At 36.4% G+C, this 20,537-nt stretch overlaps 1 long non-coding RNA gene across 1 annotated transcript; it reads right to left on the bottom strand.

The window, feature by feature from the left end:
• Positions 1–12,218: 12,218 nt before the first annotated feature.
• On the bottom strand, positions 12,219–16,214 carry LOC141358811 (uncharacterized). The gene is made up of 3 exons (XR_012365260.1): positions 15,409–16,214; positions 14,925–15,005; positions 12,219–14,318 (listed from the first exon to the last, which is right to left on the bottom strand). It is a non-coding gene; the product is annotated as an uncharacterized lncRNA (long non-coding RNA).
• Positions 16,215–20,537: the final 4,323 nt, after the last annotated feature.

Genomic DNA, 20,537 nt, shown 5'->3' with positions numbered 1-20,537 from the left:
TGTGCAATGGCATTATAACCAAGTTTTATTATTATTTTTGAGAATTGCACTTTATTTTGATATTTTTGCACTTAATGTTTTTGATTTTGCACAGACTGTAAGTTCAGAGTTAGGTGGTTATCTGTTTCATAGTATTGTAAGAATGTCATAAACATTGCGTAACATTCAGGGAGAATGCATATCTTTTACATGGACCAGCCTTATGCTTATTTTATGTGAGATCTTTGATATTAACAAATAAAATAAAATACATGTTTTGTGTAGATTTAGTCGACTAAAACTAGACTAAACTCTAATGATATTTAGTCGACTAAAACTAAACTAAGACTAAAAGATGACTAAAATAAGACTAAAACTAAATGATGTGTTATTCAAAACACTAAGACTAAATCTGAATTTGCTATCATAATTAACACTGGTATGCGCTATGAATTTCTCTCTGGTCTTAGTACACAAGCTCGGACCTAATGGTACGTGGAGGACTCAGTGAATTTAAGGTAAATTCATAAGTTCACAAGCCTATTAGGTCTTGACTATGGAGGTGAAGCAGTGCCGTTGGATTTTGAATTCTGATTCTTGGCACTGAATTTTTTTACATCGAATTTTTAACACTGAATTTTGTTTTGCATCTGAGTCGGACTTTGAATTTTAAAAGCCATCGAATTTCTAGCACTGTTTTTTTGCCTATGACATTTTTTCAATGTTTTAAAAAAATTCAGTGAGAAAAAAAATTCAATGTCTAAAAAAAATTGTGTAAAAAAATTCAATGTCTCAAAAGATTCAGTGTAAAACATTCAATGTTTCAAAAGATTCGGTGTAAAAAATTCTATGTCTCAGAAAATTCAGTGCAAAATAATTCAACGTCTCAAAAAATTCATTGTAAAAATATTCAGAGTCAACATCCGGGGAAGCAAGGAGAAGCAATCGATCCCTGTATCAAATCATTCAACATTCAGCCAATCATTTACGCTCCATTGGTCATGTGGCGCTGAGGCGGGGGGTCGGTGAAGTTCAGGCAAAGGGTTTATTTGCATTAACCGAACACATTTTTCACATCTGGCAGATCGTATCATCAGTATATCAGGACACAGCCCGTTTACAAAGTGGCTTCTGTATCTGGATGTGTGATCGATCCCGTGCGGGAAGACGCGCTGGATGAATAGCTGTCAATCACAAATGGCTACAACTGGCTTTAACCATATGCAGAGTCGTATAATAATAGAGTTACGAAACGCTTTGATCTCGCCGCCGCGCGGTCACGTGATTCATGTAACGTTCTACAGTTCCAAACCAAGCAGGGCTGTCAATCTGTTTGCATAGGTTTTCAGCTATTTTAGGTAAATATTAGCTTGGAATGTGAATTGATCACTATACTTACTATGTTTATAACGTTTTTTTTACTAGGGAGTGATGGAAATACAGTAAATCAGTTAATAAAGATAAACAGTTAATGGTGACCCAAAGATAACTGTGGTTATCTATACCAACTAAAGCAACACAGTTTATCTTTTATTTTTGTAGCAAAAATATGGCTATATAAATGGCTATCAATCTGCTAAAAACATAATTTCTACACTTTTACTATATTAAAATCACAAAAAAGATCGCCAACGCGGTTATTTGTAACAGTGAAGCATAACAGAAACACACTAAATTCATATTTAATTGTATTTATAGTACACATTAAATGTTAATATAATTATACATGATTTTCGAGGATACATCACTCGTATTACTTAACAAACACAATGAAACACATAGCAGCATTGTGAAGCAGTGTGACTTTCTTATAAGGCATTTAGCTTGTCGCTGTTGCCCCCTAGTGTTACTCGTAATGTATAAAAAAGATAAGTATAAAGTAGATTGCCACCAGTAATAAAATATTAAACCATTAAATCTATATTATTCACACATTATACACAACTCGTTAAAATATACAATTTTTACTAGTTATTATTATATGTAAAGCCCTGTGTTCTAAATTTCTTAATTATATGTAGTATGAGATTTTTAATGTGTGAATTAATAGAAATTCCAAAACATTTTCCCGCAATCTTTTTAACACTTTAGGGTCAGTAAAATGTTCTATGATTTGTGGTTAATAATCAGTTCAATGATTGGTTAAAGCCTACGCGACTGCCGCGAAAAGATAAAGGGCGTATTCCAATAGAATATTATTATCTCTATGCCCTATTCCCTTCGAAGATCAGAACACACTTGATGTATAAACTCTAGAGAAAGTTGCACAATTGTCTCATAGTGTGGTCAATTCAAATACACTTGGCGAATAGAGCAATGAAATACGCACATCAGTTTCTCTTTATTTGGATAAACTGTGTGACATCCCCTTCCTGAAGTGCCCTTCAAGGGCGCTAACGCCATTTGGAATTCACCCCGTTTTCAGCATAAATTTGACTGCCACGTCCCATCTCAAAGGCCGATAAAACAGCTGGAGTACTAATAAAAACATCAGTAAATTAATAGGTTTCAGCAATTCTTCTCAAGAAATATGACCATATCTTTCTCTGGCAAAATAATCTGTCTTCAAAGCAAGTGTATTGCGGATTCACGCGCTTCTGATCTCATTTTCCAAATTGTTCTTTTAAGTCATAATGTAAAAATAACACGGAGACTTCTTACATAGATGTGTTGTATTTGTATTATTATGGAAATGCAGGTAAGGATTTTTTCACCTTCTGAATTAAACAAACCGCATATTTTATAGGAAATAGCCTATATTTGGCAAAGACGTTCATCTGTACTAGATTACTTTTGCTTTTAAAGTCAGATTATTAAATATTTCCATTTCTTGAATTAAAATCGTTTTTTAAATGTTTCTTTATTATTATTATTATGAACGAAAAACTTAAAACCAATAAAATAGTACAATGACAAACTCGCTAAACAGCTTGTTTATTAATAAAACTATTTCGACGGATGGTATCTGCATTCTAACACAAATAAATGAAAGACATAATTTTCCATTACTACGAATGCTTAGTATTTGTTTATTATTATTTTTCATTAAAACAGAACAACAACAAATTACTAAAATGACTCGCTTATATTAAGGAGAAGGTTTAACAAAAACGAATAAATGGAAAACATTTTACCTGCCTTATTACATAAATACATCTAAAGATCCTTAGATTTATTTAAAAAAAAGCAAACCAATCATTTGTTTAATTTAATCAATATAAAACTACAACAATATAAACCATGGACAAACTCGCAAAAGTTAGATAAAGAAATGCAATTTAAATCCTATGTATTCTATAAATTCATATTTGTGGAGCAATGCTAGCTAAGCTTGAAAGTCTTGAAATAAATCGATATGCAAAAGCATTTTAACACTGCTTGTATTTTTAAGTTATTCAGGGACATGTTTATTATGTTCCAACTATTCCTGTAGAGATTAATAATTAGTAGCAGAATTTAATGTATGTTTTAATGTTTGAGTTTCCATGGCGACATATCAAGGGTCATTACGTGAATGTTGCGCTTGTCACCCAGTCTCCTGAAACTGCGTATAAATAGCACTAACTTTGGCGTGCATATGATACGCAAGTCCTTCCCATTCACTTAACGGGGCATCTTTTTTGTCGTTTTATTTATTGGTTTCTACATTTTTTTGCTATTTTTTACCATTTTCGCTTGGGTTTAGGGTTAGAACAATTTTTTGTTATATAAAAATGACATCCTAACCCAAACCCCAACTCTAACACCAACTCCAAGCGACCATGGCTTAAATATGGACAAAAACATTGAGAAACCTGTATATTAAATAACCTCATTAAGCAAATCTAAAATCTAACCCTAAACCCAAGCGAAAATGGTTTAAAAAACAGAAAAAAATTGAGAAACCAATAAACAAAACGACAAAAAAAGATGCCCCGTCTAAGTGAATGGGAACGACCCGCGCATCACACGCACGCAAAAGTGGAATTTGCACGAGTTTTACACTTCGTGTCATTTATACGCAACCTCAGGAGACCGGGTTAAACACGTACAAACCATAATAACATTGACCAAATACATTTGTTCAGTGTTGGTTATGCAAAGTAAGTTACTTATACCTAAATGTGTTTGTAAATTACATTACTTCACTTCTTACGCACTAGACTAGTAGAGGGAGACATGAACAGGAAATTTAGGAAATTGTTCGCTCTTTTATTTAAATCATATTAAACTTATCAGGAAACATAGGTAACAACAGTTTATGGGTGATATAGAAATATGTAAGTGAACAAAGTAGGCTACAGAACAAAAACGTATAAGTTCAGACAGAGCCTAATTATTAAAAGCCCGTTATTAAGGCAGACTAAAACAGTGGATTTTGTTGTTAATAAAAAGCATGTGGGTGAAAGTCAAGTTTAGGTAAAGTCCGCGGTGCGGATGCTGCAGATAAACAAAGATAAAACCTTTAAAGCTTAAAATATAAAGCTTAGGTTGTTGGGGTTGCTAGTTATTTTCTGCTGTTTGCTTCTCAGTAGAACTGTACAATACGGAAGTGCGGTTACTGCGACAACCCTAAATCATATGGTTAAAGCCAGTTGTAGCCATTTGTGATTGACAGCTATTCATCCAGCGCGTCTCCCCGCACGGGATCGATCACACATCCAGATACAGAAGCCACTTTGATGCTGATAAATGTAAACGGGCTGTGTCCTGATATACTGATGATACGATCTGCAAGATGTGAAAAATGTGAGATTTCGTACTATGTTAATGCAAATAAACACTTTGCCTGAACTTCACCGACTTCCCGTTTCAGCGTCACATGACCAATGGAGCGTAAATGATTGGCTGAATGTTGAACGATTTGATACAGGGATCGATTGCTTCTCCTTGCTTCCCCCGGATGTTGACTCTGAATGTTTTTGCACTGAATTTTTTGAGACGTTGAATTATTTTGCACTGAATTTTCTGGGACATTGGGTTTTTTACACCGAGTCTTTTGAAGCATTGAATGTTTCTACACTGAATCTTTTGAAACATTGAATTTTTTTACACTGAATTTTTTTAGACATTGAAAATAAATTTCACTGAATTTTTTTAAAACATTGAAAAAAATGTCATAGACAAAAAACAGTGCTAGAAATTCGATGGCTTTTAAAATTCAAAGTCTGATTTAGATGCAAAATAAAATTCAGTGTTAAAAACCCGATGTGGAAATTCAGTGCTAAGAATTGGAATTCAGAATCCAACGGCACTGTTTTACTTCCATACTTAACATTAAATGGTAAACGAACTTGGTTTGCTGTCCTCGAAAGGGGCTCAAACCCGAGGCTCATCTTTAGCCTGAAGTTCAGATCTGCATGAAGGGAAAAGAGCGGTGATGGGAGGAGGGATGTCAGAAAATTGTTGCTGGCAAAGCAGAGACAGGACTGAATGTTAGGCTCCTCCCGAACCTACATTTAAAACATCATTTAACCCCCTGGGGTCCAAAAACACGGCGCCGCGTTTTGACGTGTTTTCTCCTTATCATGGCAGAATCAACTTAAAATACTCCATCATTAATAGGGGTGTAACGGTACGTGTATTCGAACCGGACCGTTTCGGTTCAGGGATTTCGGCACGGTGCACACGTGCACCGAAAGGCCGAATGCATTTTGTGTGCGCCTGTGCGGAACATAATACGTGCGTTTCCGCACGAACATATTAAGTGGCGGACGTCTCCTCGTTCAGTGCAAGTCTTCTGTCAAACATATAACATAATTCGGCCCGCAGAAAGATTTTTATTTACTTAGTTGTATATCCGTTTGATTATTGATGTAAACGTTTACGTGTCGTATCTAAAAGCGCATGTTAAACGCGTGTCAACGAGCTGCTTTGTTCTTTCAAAAGTGAGTGAGAGGTTGCGCGTCTTTCGTTGCTACGCATTCATGAGACGCGCTTTCTGTGACAGCGAGAATAAAGAATGCGTGATCAGATTTTTCATCTGCACATCACGTCAATCATATCATTGTCACAATGCGATCAGCTGGTCGGGACAGAGAAGAGCTGTAACCCGGGCTTACTCAGCTGTTACTCAGCTGCGGAGGGGTTCGTTAGTAAAGTCACAGGCAGCTTACATTGACAACACAAGCAAAGAATAGGAGAAACGTGCAAAAGATCAAAGATGGCTATGCATGCAACTAACTAATCTCAAAATGAGTGTATAATAAGTATATCATCATGTTGCTTGCTATGCAGTTACACATAGAGCAGTAATATTATTTTTATACAGAGATGGTACATAGCCAATTCAATACTGTGAGGTAAACAATCCAAAATAAATCAAAACAGAACATTTTTGGTGGCAAAAATGTAGGCTAATTGTTCATAAATGTATTCAGGAATTGAATTTGTTAGTTCAAGGTTTTAGTAGAAAAAGTTTAAGAGAAGGTTAAGAAAAGAGTTACCTTCTGTTATAAAATAATGTAAAAAAGAACTTTGCAGTAGTATTTAATTATTATTTTTCATTTTATATATATTTTATATGTTATATTTAATAAAAAGTGTTTAAAAAATTGTAAACAAATTGTAAAAAAAGTTTATAGTAATAAACAACCTGCAGTTTAATGTTTGCATTTTCCCTTACTGTACCGAAAATGAACTGAACCGTGGCTTCAAACCCGGGGTTCGCACCGAACCGTGATTTTTGCGTACCGTTACACCCCTAATCATTAATAATCATACACTTACGTGTTTGACATCATTTGAAACTGTAAAGGGTCTTCTTTAATATGTCACACAAAGTCTCGGAGTCAATAGCAAGTTCACAAAGTTTATTTAGAAAAATGGATAGAGAGAGGACAGCGCAAAAGACAGTTCTCTTGAGACCACACACGACACAGGGTACGATGCACACTCGACTGAAGGTGGGTGAAAGGCGGAGATGGAAGATGTAAATCCACACTGTTCATAGACCGGATAGATATCTACTCACGGAAGATGATGGTAGCCGATGAAACCCAGAAACAACTGGTGTACCGCCTAATAACCAAGCGAACCAGCTGTACCGGAAAACAGTCAGAGTTCAATCGAGGTCAAGTTCATGTAATCCACAGGCGTGAGAACTCCGGGCCAAGACGAGCCTCCAGACGCGGAAAACCAAACCTGCCCAGGTGAAAAAGAAATATATTTAAATAGTATTTTTTGGGACATACTTAATATATTTAAATGCTACTATACTAAATGCATATTAAATGTATTATATTGAAACAACTTCAAATATATTAAATGCATTTCAAGTTATATTTAAAGTCAATTTTAATCTATTTGCATTATATTTAATATATTGAAATTGTGTTAAATTGGAACAACTTCAAATAATTTAGTGCAATTTAAGTGTACTTCTTTAAAATTCATTTGAAATGCACTTCTCATACACTTAAAAATACAGTTAGAATATATTAAAAACACTTTAATAGTACTTCCGCATATTAGAAATATACTAGCATTACATTATTAGAAATGTATTAGCATTACACTACTATTTTATTATAAAGCTGTTTTTAATATTTAAAATGTTACATTAAAATCATTAAATATTAACCTCTTAGACGTCGAGCCAGCCCCCCCCCCCACTCTGGCAAATGGCATACCCAAAATAAAAAGGCTGTTGCTCATGCATCCTACTGTCTACAAACATAACCAAGGTGTCTTTTGAAAGCTAACACTTCAAATTTCACTACTAGAAATGCAGAACTGTTCTAGCCATAAATATTTCATAGATATGGCAGCAGAAATACAGCGCTCAAGATTTTTTCTCTTTTAAAATATTTTCATTCTTACAACCCCAAAACAGAAAAAGTTGGGACACAGTAGAAATTGTGGGTAAAAAAGGAATGGAATAATTTACAAATCTTATATTTTATTCACAGTAGTATATAGATAACATATCAAATGTTGAAAGTAAGATATTTTGAAATGTCATGCCAAATATTGGCTCATTTTGGATTTCATGAGAGCTACACATTCCAAAAAAAGTTGGGACAGGCAGCAACAAGAGGCCAGAAAATCCAAACGTACACACAAGGAACAGCTGGAGGAGGACCAATGTTTAGGAATAGGAATGTTTACCTATTCTTGTCTAATACAGACTTCTAGTTGCTCAACTGTCTTAGGTCTTCTTTGTCGCATCTTCCTCTTTATGATGCACCAAATCTTTTTTATGGATGAAAGATCTGGACTGCAGGCTGGCCATTTCAGTACTTATATCTTTCTTCTAAGCAGTCTTGATGTTGTAATTGATGCAGTATGTGGTCTGGCATTGTCATGTTGGAAAATGCAAGGTCTTCCCTGAAAGAGACGACGTCTGAATGGGATCATATGTATCTAGAACTTGGATAAACCTTTCAGCATTGATGGTGCCTTTCCAGATGTGTAAGCTGTCCATGCCACACACACTCATGCAACCCCAAACCATCAGAGATGCAAGTTTCTGAAAAGATCGCTAATAACAACTTGGGTTGTCATTGTCCTCTTTAGTCCGGATGAAATGGCATCCCAGTTTTTCAAAAAGAACTTCAAATTTTGATTCGTTGGACCACAGAACAGTTTTCCACATTGCCAAAGTCCATTTTAAATGAGCCTTGCCCAGGGAAAATGGCTGTGCTTCTGGATCATGTTTAGATATGGCTTCTTTTTTGACCTACAGAGTTTTAGCTGGCAACAGCGAATGACACGGTGGATTGTGTTCACTGACAATGTTTTCTGAAAGTATTCCAGAGCCCATGTTGTGATTTCCATTACAGTAGCATTCTTGTATGTGATGCAGTGCTGTCTTAGGGCCCGAAGATCACGTGCATCCAGTATGGTTTTCCGGCCTTGACCTTACGCACAGAGATTGTTCCAGATTCTCTGAATCTTTGAATTGTATTATGCACTGTAGATGATGATAACTTTAATCTCATTGCAATTTTTCTCTGAGAAACTCGGAAAACTATTTTTCGCTGCAGCATTGGGGGAATTGGTGATTCTCTGCCCATCTTGACTTCTGACAGACACTGCCACTCTGAGAGGCTCTTTTTATACCCAATCATGTTGCAAATTGACCTAATAAGTTGCAAATTGGTCTTTCAACTGTTCCCTATATGTACATTCAAATTCTCTGGCCTCCCACCGCTACCTGTCCCAACTTCCCCCGGAATGCGCAGCTCCCATGAAATCCAAAATGAGCCAACACTTGGCATGACACCCCAAAATATCTCACTTTCAACATTTGATATGTTATCTATATTCTACTGTGAATAAAATATAAGTTTATGAGATTTGTAAATTATTCCATTCCTTTTTTACTCACAATTTCAACTGTGTCCCAACTTTTTCTGTTTTGGGGTTGTACATTTCTATGGCAAAATAACTAACCAACCAGTGGTAAATGAGCCTGAAAATATAATTGATCTAAACTCACAGGTCTTGACAGTCTATTTGTAAAATTTGAAGTTGATACAAGCAAAAATGAGGTTTTTACAAGCTTTTTTGTTAGTGTATGTCTGGGTGTCTTTCCAAAAAAAGCCACTTGGAGACTCCAAAGGGACACTTGGTTACCACCTTCTACATTGAGGTCTAACATGTTTATCTGACCATTTCCACACATTTTATTTTGATTTAGTATGTGACAGAATAATATACACTGTTTTTTCTGGAAAATACTAACTTTCTGGATATATTTTAAAAGGTATTTATGTGCATTTTTCTTGGTGTGCTATTTGAAGGCTCCAAAAGGACACCCAATTACTTACTCATATAAAATGAAACAATGTCTTTATTTACTTACATAATTTTGCATGGTTTAGGAAAATGTACAACATTAAAGAACAAATTTATGTATAGGTTTCTATATGTTTACAATATAGTAGTTATCAACAAACTGTGATAAAGTATTGCACATAGCTTGGCAGTGCTGTGACACGAGTCAAAAATACAAACTATTTACAAAGTTATGCATTTACACTTTAGGATTATGACTATTAGTGTAATGTACCATCATGCCTGCTCTATTCATACACAAAATTCACACTTTAGGATTATGAATAGCAAAGTAATGACCCCATTATGCCTGCTCTTTTCATACACAAAATTCACACTTCAGGATTATGAATAGCAGTGTAATGTCCCATCATCCCTGCTGTACTCATACATAAAATTCACACTTTAGGATTATGGCTATCAGAGTAATGTACCATCATGCCTGCTCTATTCATACACAAAATTCACACTTTAGGATTATGAATAGCAAAGTAATGTCCCATTATGCCTGCTGTATTCATACACAAAATTCACACTTTAGGATTATGAATAGCAAAGTAATGTACCATCATGCCTGCTCTATTCATACACAAAATTCACACTTTAGGATTATGGCTATCAGAGTAATGTACCATCATGCCTGCTCTATTCATACACAAAGTTCACACTTTAGGATTATGAATAGCAGAGTAATGTACCATCAGACCTGTTCTAGTGATGCCATTTGCACACATTCACAATACTATCTTACAATAATCTGTCAACAGTCTGCCTCAAAGTACAGTTTTCTTTTCTAAATAAACATGCACAAAACAGCATTGTATTTTCACCAACCATACAGTACTGCGTGAGTCAGATGGAGATTCTATCTGTGTCCTTTTCTTTCCTCTTCCCTTGGCACAGGTGAACGCAGGTGAAGATGTTTAGAAAGGCAGAATGATTTGTCTGTGGTCCAGAGGCCTCTGGTAGCCACTCTTCATCAGAAGTGTCAGCATCCCTATTGACATTTACAAATAGGTTTAGAAATGCATCTTCTAATGCAACAGATAATATTACACAGTCGAACTATCACGTATTCACTGCATTTTCCTCCCATTGACACAATAAGATCTTTTTACTTTTACATACAGTAAAACATGTGTCAAATGCTTTACATAATATTGTTTCTAAGTGATGCTAATGGCTACAACGAACTGTATTAGAAACTCACTTTCTACTGTAATAACAACTTGGAAAGAGCTTGTTACATTCTGCGCATTTGCGCATGTAAGTTACCAGTCTTCCTTCAAATACGTTATATCGCAATATTAGCAATTGAATAATACTTTGATTACACGATGCATCAATGCACTAATAAGGTATAATAGTCAAAGTAATAAAACGCCTTTCACTAAACAAATGTACGGAGTAAGAATAATACAGTACAGATCGCTAAAATACTTATAACTTACCGATCTAGACCGTGTAAAAACATTTCCTCTTGTTCCAAATCGACACTGCAAACACTTTCTTCTTTGGTATCCTCGACATTTTCTTCATCACTGCTTCGCATAAGTTCTTCCAAGGCAGCAGAAAGAGAAAAAACTTCTGTCCTCGATGCTAGTCCATTGTAAGAAGTGCTAACAAGCAGGTGACGCCTCAAAGCCCTGTATGTGCACGAGCACGAGTGCGTAACTCTTCTGAGTGCTAATGTATACGCACAGATAACAACACTATAATATACAAGCATTATGCAAATCCGCACATGGGTGTATCCGTCATATCATTAGCTACACGTCACTAGACGCTACATGATTTCAATTGGTCATTTGTCCATTTTTTTTATAAAAAACTTTTGCATACGCACAAGCAAACGCTACCTGCAGAACACGCCCCCTTTCACTATTTTATAAGTTTGCCGGGGTAGTTTTTATCAGAAATGACTTGAACTACTCTCATTTTGTTTAGAACACTCTACTAGATGCATTGACGCGTTTGGATTTATCGAAAAATGTGTTTTGAAAGACATAATCGTCGAGTGAACAGGAGTATGACGACATGTTTACCAGATACGAGGGTGTAAACAATGGACATATAAACCTTTTTTTTTACCGGTCAGTGTGTTTTGTGCAAATATTTACTATGGATATTGGATACTGGACTACTTTTCTTCGAAGAGCAATACATGTTACCTTTATTTGACCAGACATCTCGTTGCTAGAACACAAAAAGGTAAGGATTCGTCCGCTTTGTTATAGCTTTGCATTGTTTTACTCTTCATACAGAATAACCAAAAACTCCTACTAAGTTATTTATATTGTTGAATGCATACACGCAAATGAATTTGTGTTCTTTTATCTTTCAAACGGTGCATTGGTTGACCACATTAGTTGACTAAGTGTTGTTTAAATGAGCAATGAATGTAAACAGTGAGCGTTCGGCTGTAATGGCGAGGCCGCCCATGATCTTTGTCTGTTAACTTGTTAAGACACATACACAGATTTTGAATACAGAACAATTTAATATACTTCATATTGTGTTGTGTACATTACAAAAATATCTAAAGTAAATTAATCAAGCACAGAGACATACATAATCTATTGACAAAAGAGAAACAATATGAAACAAATATCAGAGAAATGCAATTACAGAGCTACTTCTATCAAATTGTACAACATTAACATTAAGGGCTCTATCTTACACCTGGCGCAATGCAGCGCAATGCGCGACGCAGTGTCGTTCGCTAGTGTCCACCCTCATTTTCACGTTGAGCGCCCCGTTGTTTAAATAGCAAGTGCAGTTGGGCCCCCTTTTGCGCCCATGGGCGTTCTGGTCTGAAAATGAGGTGTGTTCAGGCGCATTGTTGGCGCGTTGCTATTTTGAGGCAACTAAAATAGACTACGCCATTGACCAACAAAAACCTGGTCTAAAGTCTAAAGTCAATGGCGCAATATGTTTTATGTTATTTAAAGAGCGCATTAACATGCGCCTATAAACGGGAGGACAACGCGGGTCTGCTTATCACAAAGTACATGAATGCCCAGCAGCACAAAAATGCTTTTAAATATGAAAGATTAAAGGATTGAATGTAAAAGATTATTATTGAGTCTCTTGGACATAATTGAGGACTTATTATGAGACGTTAGAAGGCGCAAAGAGCTGCTTCACCTGCAGCCTGGTAAGTAAATAAATGCTTTGCTTTAAACAAATGCATCTGTTTTTAAATGTTTTTTTTAATGCTACCTCACGGATTTATTGTATATGATGACTCTGTACCTGCGGATATGGTGAGATGAAAAACATTTTAAGTAATGCTTAAAAAAACTCTTTGCTAAAAAAACGCTGTCCAAAGTGCTGAAACGTGCGAAGAGCCGTTTGTAAATTCTTTATCTTCTGTTTGTTACAAATAAAGTATTTTTACAGTACAAACCTTATCTTACATACTTGTAAATTATTTTTTGATGATATTGGATAGCCATACATTTAAAGCAATTACAAGCCTGCTTTTTTACTTCCATGACTAAAAGAAAACGGGTTTTAAAGGTTTTAATAAAAAAAAAAAAAATTCAATTCAAGTGAAAATCAACACAATTATTTAACATTAATCTTAAACTGGGGATCTTCTTCCTTCGCTTAGTTTTTCAGTTTACAAAGTTCGTCATCTAAATAGGGATTAGACATAGCGCCAGCGCAACTTGCTTTTTAAAGGGGATGAGAGCTGTGACTCTCATTGGTTTACTGGACGTTACGCCCAAAATACTCCCATTACAATAGGACCAACCCTTTTCGACCATGCGCTCGGCGCAAAAACGATTTTTCCCGTCGTTAAATTAGCAAAAGTGGATTCGGACACGCCCATTTAGACGTTGCGCTGTGCGCTTTAGACAATGCGCTTAGATCGTTAAAATAGAGCCCTTAATGTATTAATGAAAAGTACACTATGAATATGCAATCACTAAATAGGCATAAGCAATGATTATATAATAATCATAATGTAATTCTCTGCATAAAAAGTTACTGAAAAAAAAAATGTTTAAGTGCAATTTAAAGGCGGAGTGCACAATGTTTGAAAAACGCTTTGGAAAAGGAAATTGGGCCGACTACCAAAACACACTTGTAGCCAACCAGTAGTAAGGGGCATGTCTACTAACCAACATCCTTGCCGGGGTTGCGTATGTGTGTGGTGGGTCTATCAAAAGATGGTCCAGATTCTATTGGGGTAGAGGCGTGTTTGTTTAGGTAATTTCAAATGTTAACATTGGCTTTCAAAATTGTGCACTCCGCCTTTAACCAACTTAAGATAAACCTATAAAAAGCTGAACCAAAACACAAAACAGTTTAGATGTCACATGTTTAAGTGGAGGGTCACTTCTTCTTGCAATTCAGACACCGTAGTAATTGAAGACCTCTTAATCACACGGTCTCTGAAAAGGAAACAGAATATACCAATTAACCAATAATGAATGAACATTTGGCTATCCATGTTTAAAATAAATTGGCATAGATATGCATGTATGGAAGTTTTGTTAACTTCTCAGTTTACCTTTTAAAGCTTTGACTGTGTCCTCATCAAACATGTCAGTTTTATCTGTCACAGCACTCTAAAAGTGGGAATGAAGATAGGATTAGAACAGGCTCATGATATAAAGCAACCTGTATGTATTACAGGATATGTTTTACATTGATAATTGTGTTTTATTTGAACCTAGATCATTTTCCATTGTTTGACTATTGTGGTCTTGCAAATGTAAGGTTCACCTCTGTTTAAGGAGATTTAAGGAAATCAGAAATTATGCCAAACAGGGCTCCAGACTGCCATCAAATGGTGGCATTTTGCCACCTAAATTTGAGAGTGTGCCACTGAATTTTACATCCAGTCGCACATGTGCGACCAGCAAATTTGACCTTTTTTTTGTGATATGACACCGAATTTGAAACAGCACATTGTACTTTCTGAATCTATAATTAAAGTATTTATTAGTAATACAGTGGAAATTAGTAGACACATGAATATTTGGTTAGCATGTTGATTTATAGTGTGTGCCCCTAAAATTTTCAGTTGGGGGCCACTGTGCTCCTAGTAAAAAAAGTTAGTCTGGAGCCCTGCCAAATGGTATATGCAAGGATGACTAGGCCAAGTCCCTTACAGCTTTACAATAAAAAACAGGTTTTTACATGAATAACTCAAAAGGACAGAAATTAGCCACCTGGAATGGATGTGTTGCAAACGTTTTTCTTCTGAATCACTCCACATTTGTCCTGATTCAAAAATGTCAATAGCAGTTGATCTGAAAAACTACAGGCAGGTTAAGGATGATTAATGATTTGTTTTCTTTTTAAGAATTACTTACCCTGAGTACAATATATTTAAGACAATATAATATAATCAAACCCAGCCTCTGCATTTTTACAATCTCTCATAAAAGTATCCCTTCTTACAATGTCATTTTTGTGTCCATATGTAATTAGAAATACATTTATAAATAAACAAAAAGACAACAAGGTTGTCAAGATTGAACTGCTATACATTAGCCATTGAACATTACTGGAGTTATAATAACCATATGGTCATAACATGGTATTTTCAGGTAAGACAGCTCAAACATTCCTTTTAAACTAACATTGCAAGAGAAACAATAGAAAAACTTAAACGTGAACTTAATGTTATTCAAATAGCAACAACAAACTTACCACCAAGAATAAGTATTTCTATGGGCTGTATCTTCATTTATTCCTGTCTACTTGGCTCTGGTTGGTCATATTTATGTCGCTGTGCTAAAAAAAATGAAAGGTTTTAATGATTTCTGAAATGCTTAAGAGAAATGCTTAGTCACACAATAACGACGTTCCAATTACCACACGTGACACGACATAACGTTACATAAAGAAGCTGGGTTAAAATAAGGACAACTGTAATGTTTTACTTATTTAATAGTTAACTAAATAAAGAAATGCGAAAATCTGTCATCACTTACCCTCGTGTTGTCTCCAAACAAAAAGCGAAATACTTTTTCCCTCGACGTCAGATGCACTAAAACTGCTCACATTTTAAATCAAGTTGTTCTGTCTTAGTCCTCTGGTGAAATATGATCGCCGATTAATTTAGTTTATACGTTTAGTGCAGAGTCGCCATCTAATTTAACAGTTTATACGTTTAATGCAAGCAACCGCATGCACGTTGTGAACTTACTGAACAAAAGCTTTCAGATAGCACCGTGACGTGTTACTATGACAACAACCAATCAGGTTTAGTCACATGTGTCACGTGTGTTGTTTGAAAATAAACAGTAGCGTATATAGATTTTAAGCAAATCTTTGAAAAATTAGTTTATTATGCAATCGGAATGATATGATGTTGAAATGCTTGAGGAAATTTCAATGTTAGCATATTACAATTAATGAATCATGTTTTGAAAAAAGTATGTTTATCCAAATATACTAAAACTTCACTAGAAGTACATTTGTGTTTAGCATATTTCTTAAAAGTGTAATTACGCACATTTATTACCAGCATACTTCTAGTACACTTAATATAAATACAATAAAAATATTCTTAAGTTTAGCATATTTCTTTAAAATGTAATAAAGCATATATTTATTACTAATGTACTTCTATTACACTTAATATAAATACATTAAAAATATTCTTAAGTTTAGCATATTTCTTAAAAATGTAATTAAGTATATATTTATTACCAGTGTACTTCTAGTATACTTTTAAAAAATATGTTTAAATGCAATTTAACATATTTTTAATACACTTGAAATAAGTATGTTGGAAATACAAATGTATTATAAACATACTATTTGTATTTTAAGTATATTTTTAATACATTAAATACTACGTCTTTTTGGCCTGGGTGGGATCAGATGAGAGAGAGAGAGAGAGAGAGAGAGAAAACAAACACTTCCGACAGGACAAGGCAAGGCAGCAAGACTGTGACCGAAAACAATGAGTGCGCGACGAGAGACAGGACAGCGTGCTATTTAAAGGGAAACATAAACGAGACACCACCGGTGAACAATTACCAAACGAGCGGGCGGGGCTAGTGAACACATGAGGAACCGTCACCAACAGGTAAATAAGCAAACACACACCCACACACAACCACCGATCACCCAGGAGTCATGACATAATATGTATACACAAAACTAGGATAAGGGATTAAGCCAGGATATCTTGGTGATCCTGGCTCAATTGATCCGTGATCCGGTTGCACTAAAGCTGGATAGGGGGCAGGAGGATATGTTATGGTATAAATTACCATGGAGATCTATTCTGTGGAGCTAGCCTGCTCCAGACCAGGCTAAATTCCAGGATCTATTTAATCTCGTCCCTTATGTCAGTCAGCAGTCACCACAAACAGAAACCAATAGTTATAGTTATAATGTATAGAAGCACAAAGTTAGAGGTATGGCGTGCAGCATGGAAAGAGAGTGTTAAACACTACAGACAGGCTATTAAAGCCGCCAGATCTACCTATCTTAGCAAGCTTATAAATGAGAATCATAATAACCCTTGTTTCCTCTATAGCACAGTTGCAAAACTGACTAGAAACAAAAAACAAACAGAAACCAATAGTAAACTTCAACACAATAGTAACGACTTCATGAACTTCTTTTCTAACAAAATTACGGCTATTAGGGAAAACATCGTAGCTACCCAGGCAGCCACCACTCTACCCATTAGTTCACTTAACACTAGACTACCATACGAACATCTTGATTCATTTAAACCTACTACAATAGATGAGCTCTCAAGACTAGTTACATCATCCAAATCATCGTCCTGTATATTAGACCCCGTTCCCACAAAACTACTTAAAGAGATATTCCCTGTAGTGTCAACCCCGGTTCTAAATATCTTTAACTCATCGCTAGAAATAGGATACGTTCCAACAGCTTTCAAACTAGCAGTTATTAAACCGCTGATTAAAAAACCACAGCTTGATCAGGGAGAGCTTAATAACTTTAGACCAATCTCAAATCTCCCTTTTCTTTCGAAAATATTAGAAAAGGTAGTGGCAAGCCAGTTACGCACATTCTTGACAAATAATAGTACATATGAAAAGTTCCAATCAGGATTCAGGCCCCACCATAGCACAGAGACAGCGTTGCTTAGAGTTACAAATGACCTCCTATTAACATCCGATCGTGGTGAAATCTCAATTCTTATATTACTAGACCTTAGTGCAGCCTTTGACACAATAGATCACACAATCTTACTCAATAGACTAGAAAACTATGTTGGTATCAGTGGTCAGGTGCTAGCCTGGTTTAGGTCGTTGCTAACCATTCGCTATCACTTTGTTTATGTAAACGAGGAACAGTCATATCACTCTCTGGTTAAATACGGTGTACCGCAGGGATCGATTTTAGGTCCTATCCTGTTCTCGTTATATATGTTACCCCTAGGAGACATTATCAGGAAACATAACATAAGTTTTCACTGCTATGTGGATGATACCCAGCTTTACATCTCCTCACATCCCAGCGAAACACACACGTTTTCTAAGCTATCAGACTGCATTAGCGATGTTAGTGACTGGATGGCACATAACTTTCTTAAGCTCAACTCCAATAAGACAGAGATACTTATTATTGAACCGAATCGCTACAAACATAATATGTCAGATTACAAGTTGCACATAGATGACTGCACTGTGGTGCCATCTTCCACGGTTAGGAACTTAGGTGTGATGTTCGACAGCAACTTATCCTTTGATAGTCATATCGCCAACGTCTGCCGCACAGCATTCTTCCATCTTAGAAATATCTTGAAAATACGCCATATACTGTCTAAATCTGACGCAGAGAAGCTTATCGATGCTTTTATGACCTCTAGAATAGACTATTGTAACTCGCTACTCGGGGGATGCCATGCAAATCAAGTAAACAAGCTTCAGCTAGTTCAAAACGCTTCTGCAAGGGTACTTGCTCGATCTAAAAAGTATGACCACATAAGCCCAATTCTGGCATCTTTACACTGGCTACCAGTTAAATATCGCATACAATTTAAAATATCACTAATCACCTACAAAGCTTTAAATGGCCTAGCACCCTCATATCTTAGAGAATTACTATCAGAATACAATCCATCATGCACACTACGGTCGCAAAATTCTGGTCTCTTGATTATCCCTAGACTATCAAAAGTGTCAAAAAGTGGAAGATCCTTTTCCTACTTAGCCCCTAAGCTCTGGAATGATTTACCAACCGATGTCCGAGAATCAGACACAGTCGATCATTTTAAATCTAGACTTAAAACTTTTCTCTTCAAAAAAGCATTCGCATAATTTGTCTAGTAAAGGTACTTAACTGGAAATAGTTATTTGTACGGAACAAAGCACTCACGGTCATAACACAGACCAACCAAATAAATAAATAAAAACCTTATCTTATCGTATGGTCGGGTTGCGATTTTGGAACTTTCGTGTGTCTTGTGAATAGGATGCCATACAGACCCGTTTGCCACTGAACCTGCATTAACAACGACAGTGGGGCCTCCAGCCTTAGTCAAACGGGTTGGCACGTATGGTTGGGTTGTGATTTTGGTGCTTTCGTGGGTCTTGTGAATAGTATGCCATACAAACCCGTATGCCACTCAACCTGCATTAACGACGACAGTGGGGCCTCCAGCCTTAGTCAAACGGGTTGGCACGTATGGTCGGGTTGCGATTTGGCGCTTAATGTGTCTTGTGAATAGTATTCCATACAGACCCGTTTGCTACTGAACCTGCATTAATGACGACAGTGGGGCCTCCAGCCTTAGTCAAACGGGTTGACACGTATGGTCAGGTTGCGATGTTGGGGTTTTCTTGTGGTCTTGTAAATAGTATGCAATATAGACCCATTTGCCACTGAACCTGCATTAACGACGACAGTGGGGTTACAGGCCTTAGTCAAACGGGTCGACAGGTTTCATTTTCTCTTAAAGACCGGAAGGTGACCCTTAGGGGCTGTTTACACTTGGTATTAAGATGTGTTTTCATCGATCGGATCACAAGTGGACGAGAGAGACACATTACGTTTACACCTGGTATTTAAATCCGTCTCTTTTGTCCACTTTCGACCGCTTCTGTGCTGAATACTATGAGGGGGTGGTCTGCGAGACGGTGGGCGAGTCTCTCTGCTGTCATTCAAACCCGAGCGGGAGTAATTATGAGTTTATATGGATGCAAACTAAAATTATGTCGGAGTGCACTGCTTGTTTAGCAAGTAAACATGCTGCACAGTGTTTTGTACGTGAGTATGTAAGAGCTTTCTTTGAATTTTCAGCGCAATTGATGAAATAGGATCGCGCAACTTTCACACGCTTTCAAAACGAAACTACGGAGATCAGCCGCATTGATAAAACTAATGAAAGGCTAAAAATAGCGCTGTTCACCGAATGTTCATGCCAGAAGTCAAAAAAAGACGTAAAGCTTGTGTTTAATACCTCAGATTAGATAAATGGGCGGAGAGAAGGCGGTCGCGTGTGGCTGCTCAAACACATTCAACCACATGTGCGTTCCGCAACTCCAAAGCGATCCGATCGAAAGTGGTTTCGACCACCTCTGGATGTGGTTGAAAGTGGTCGAAAGTGGACGAGCTCAAAACGTTTTGAACACCGCTTACACCTGGCATTAACGTCGTCCACTTGTGATCCGATCGACGAAAACACATGTTAATACCAAGTGTAAACAGCCTCTGAGTTACCATATATACTGTCGTAGTGGGCCCCCAATTAGCAAAATCCTCAACTGTGGATAATATAATTATGCCGCAATAGTTAGTCTGTCTGAAACTAAGCTGATTAAACCACATCATTGTGTGACACT

This window comes from Misgurnus anguillicaudatus, chromosome 22 (assembly GCF_027580225.2).
Source record: "Misgurnus anguillicaudatus chromosome 22, ASM2758022v2, whole genome shotgun sequence".
NCBI lineage: Eukaryota > Metazoa > Chordata > Actinopteri > Cypriniformes > Cobitidae > Misgurnus > Misgurnus anguillicaudatus.
Note: the sequence above shows the minus strand (reverse complement) of the source record. Positions and strands in the feature narration are given on the sequence as shown.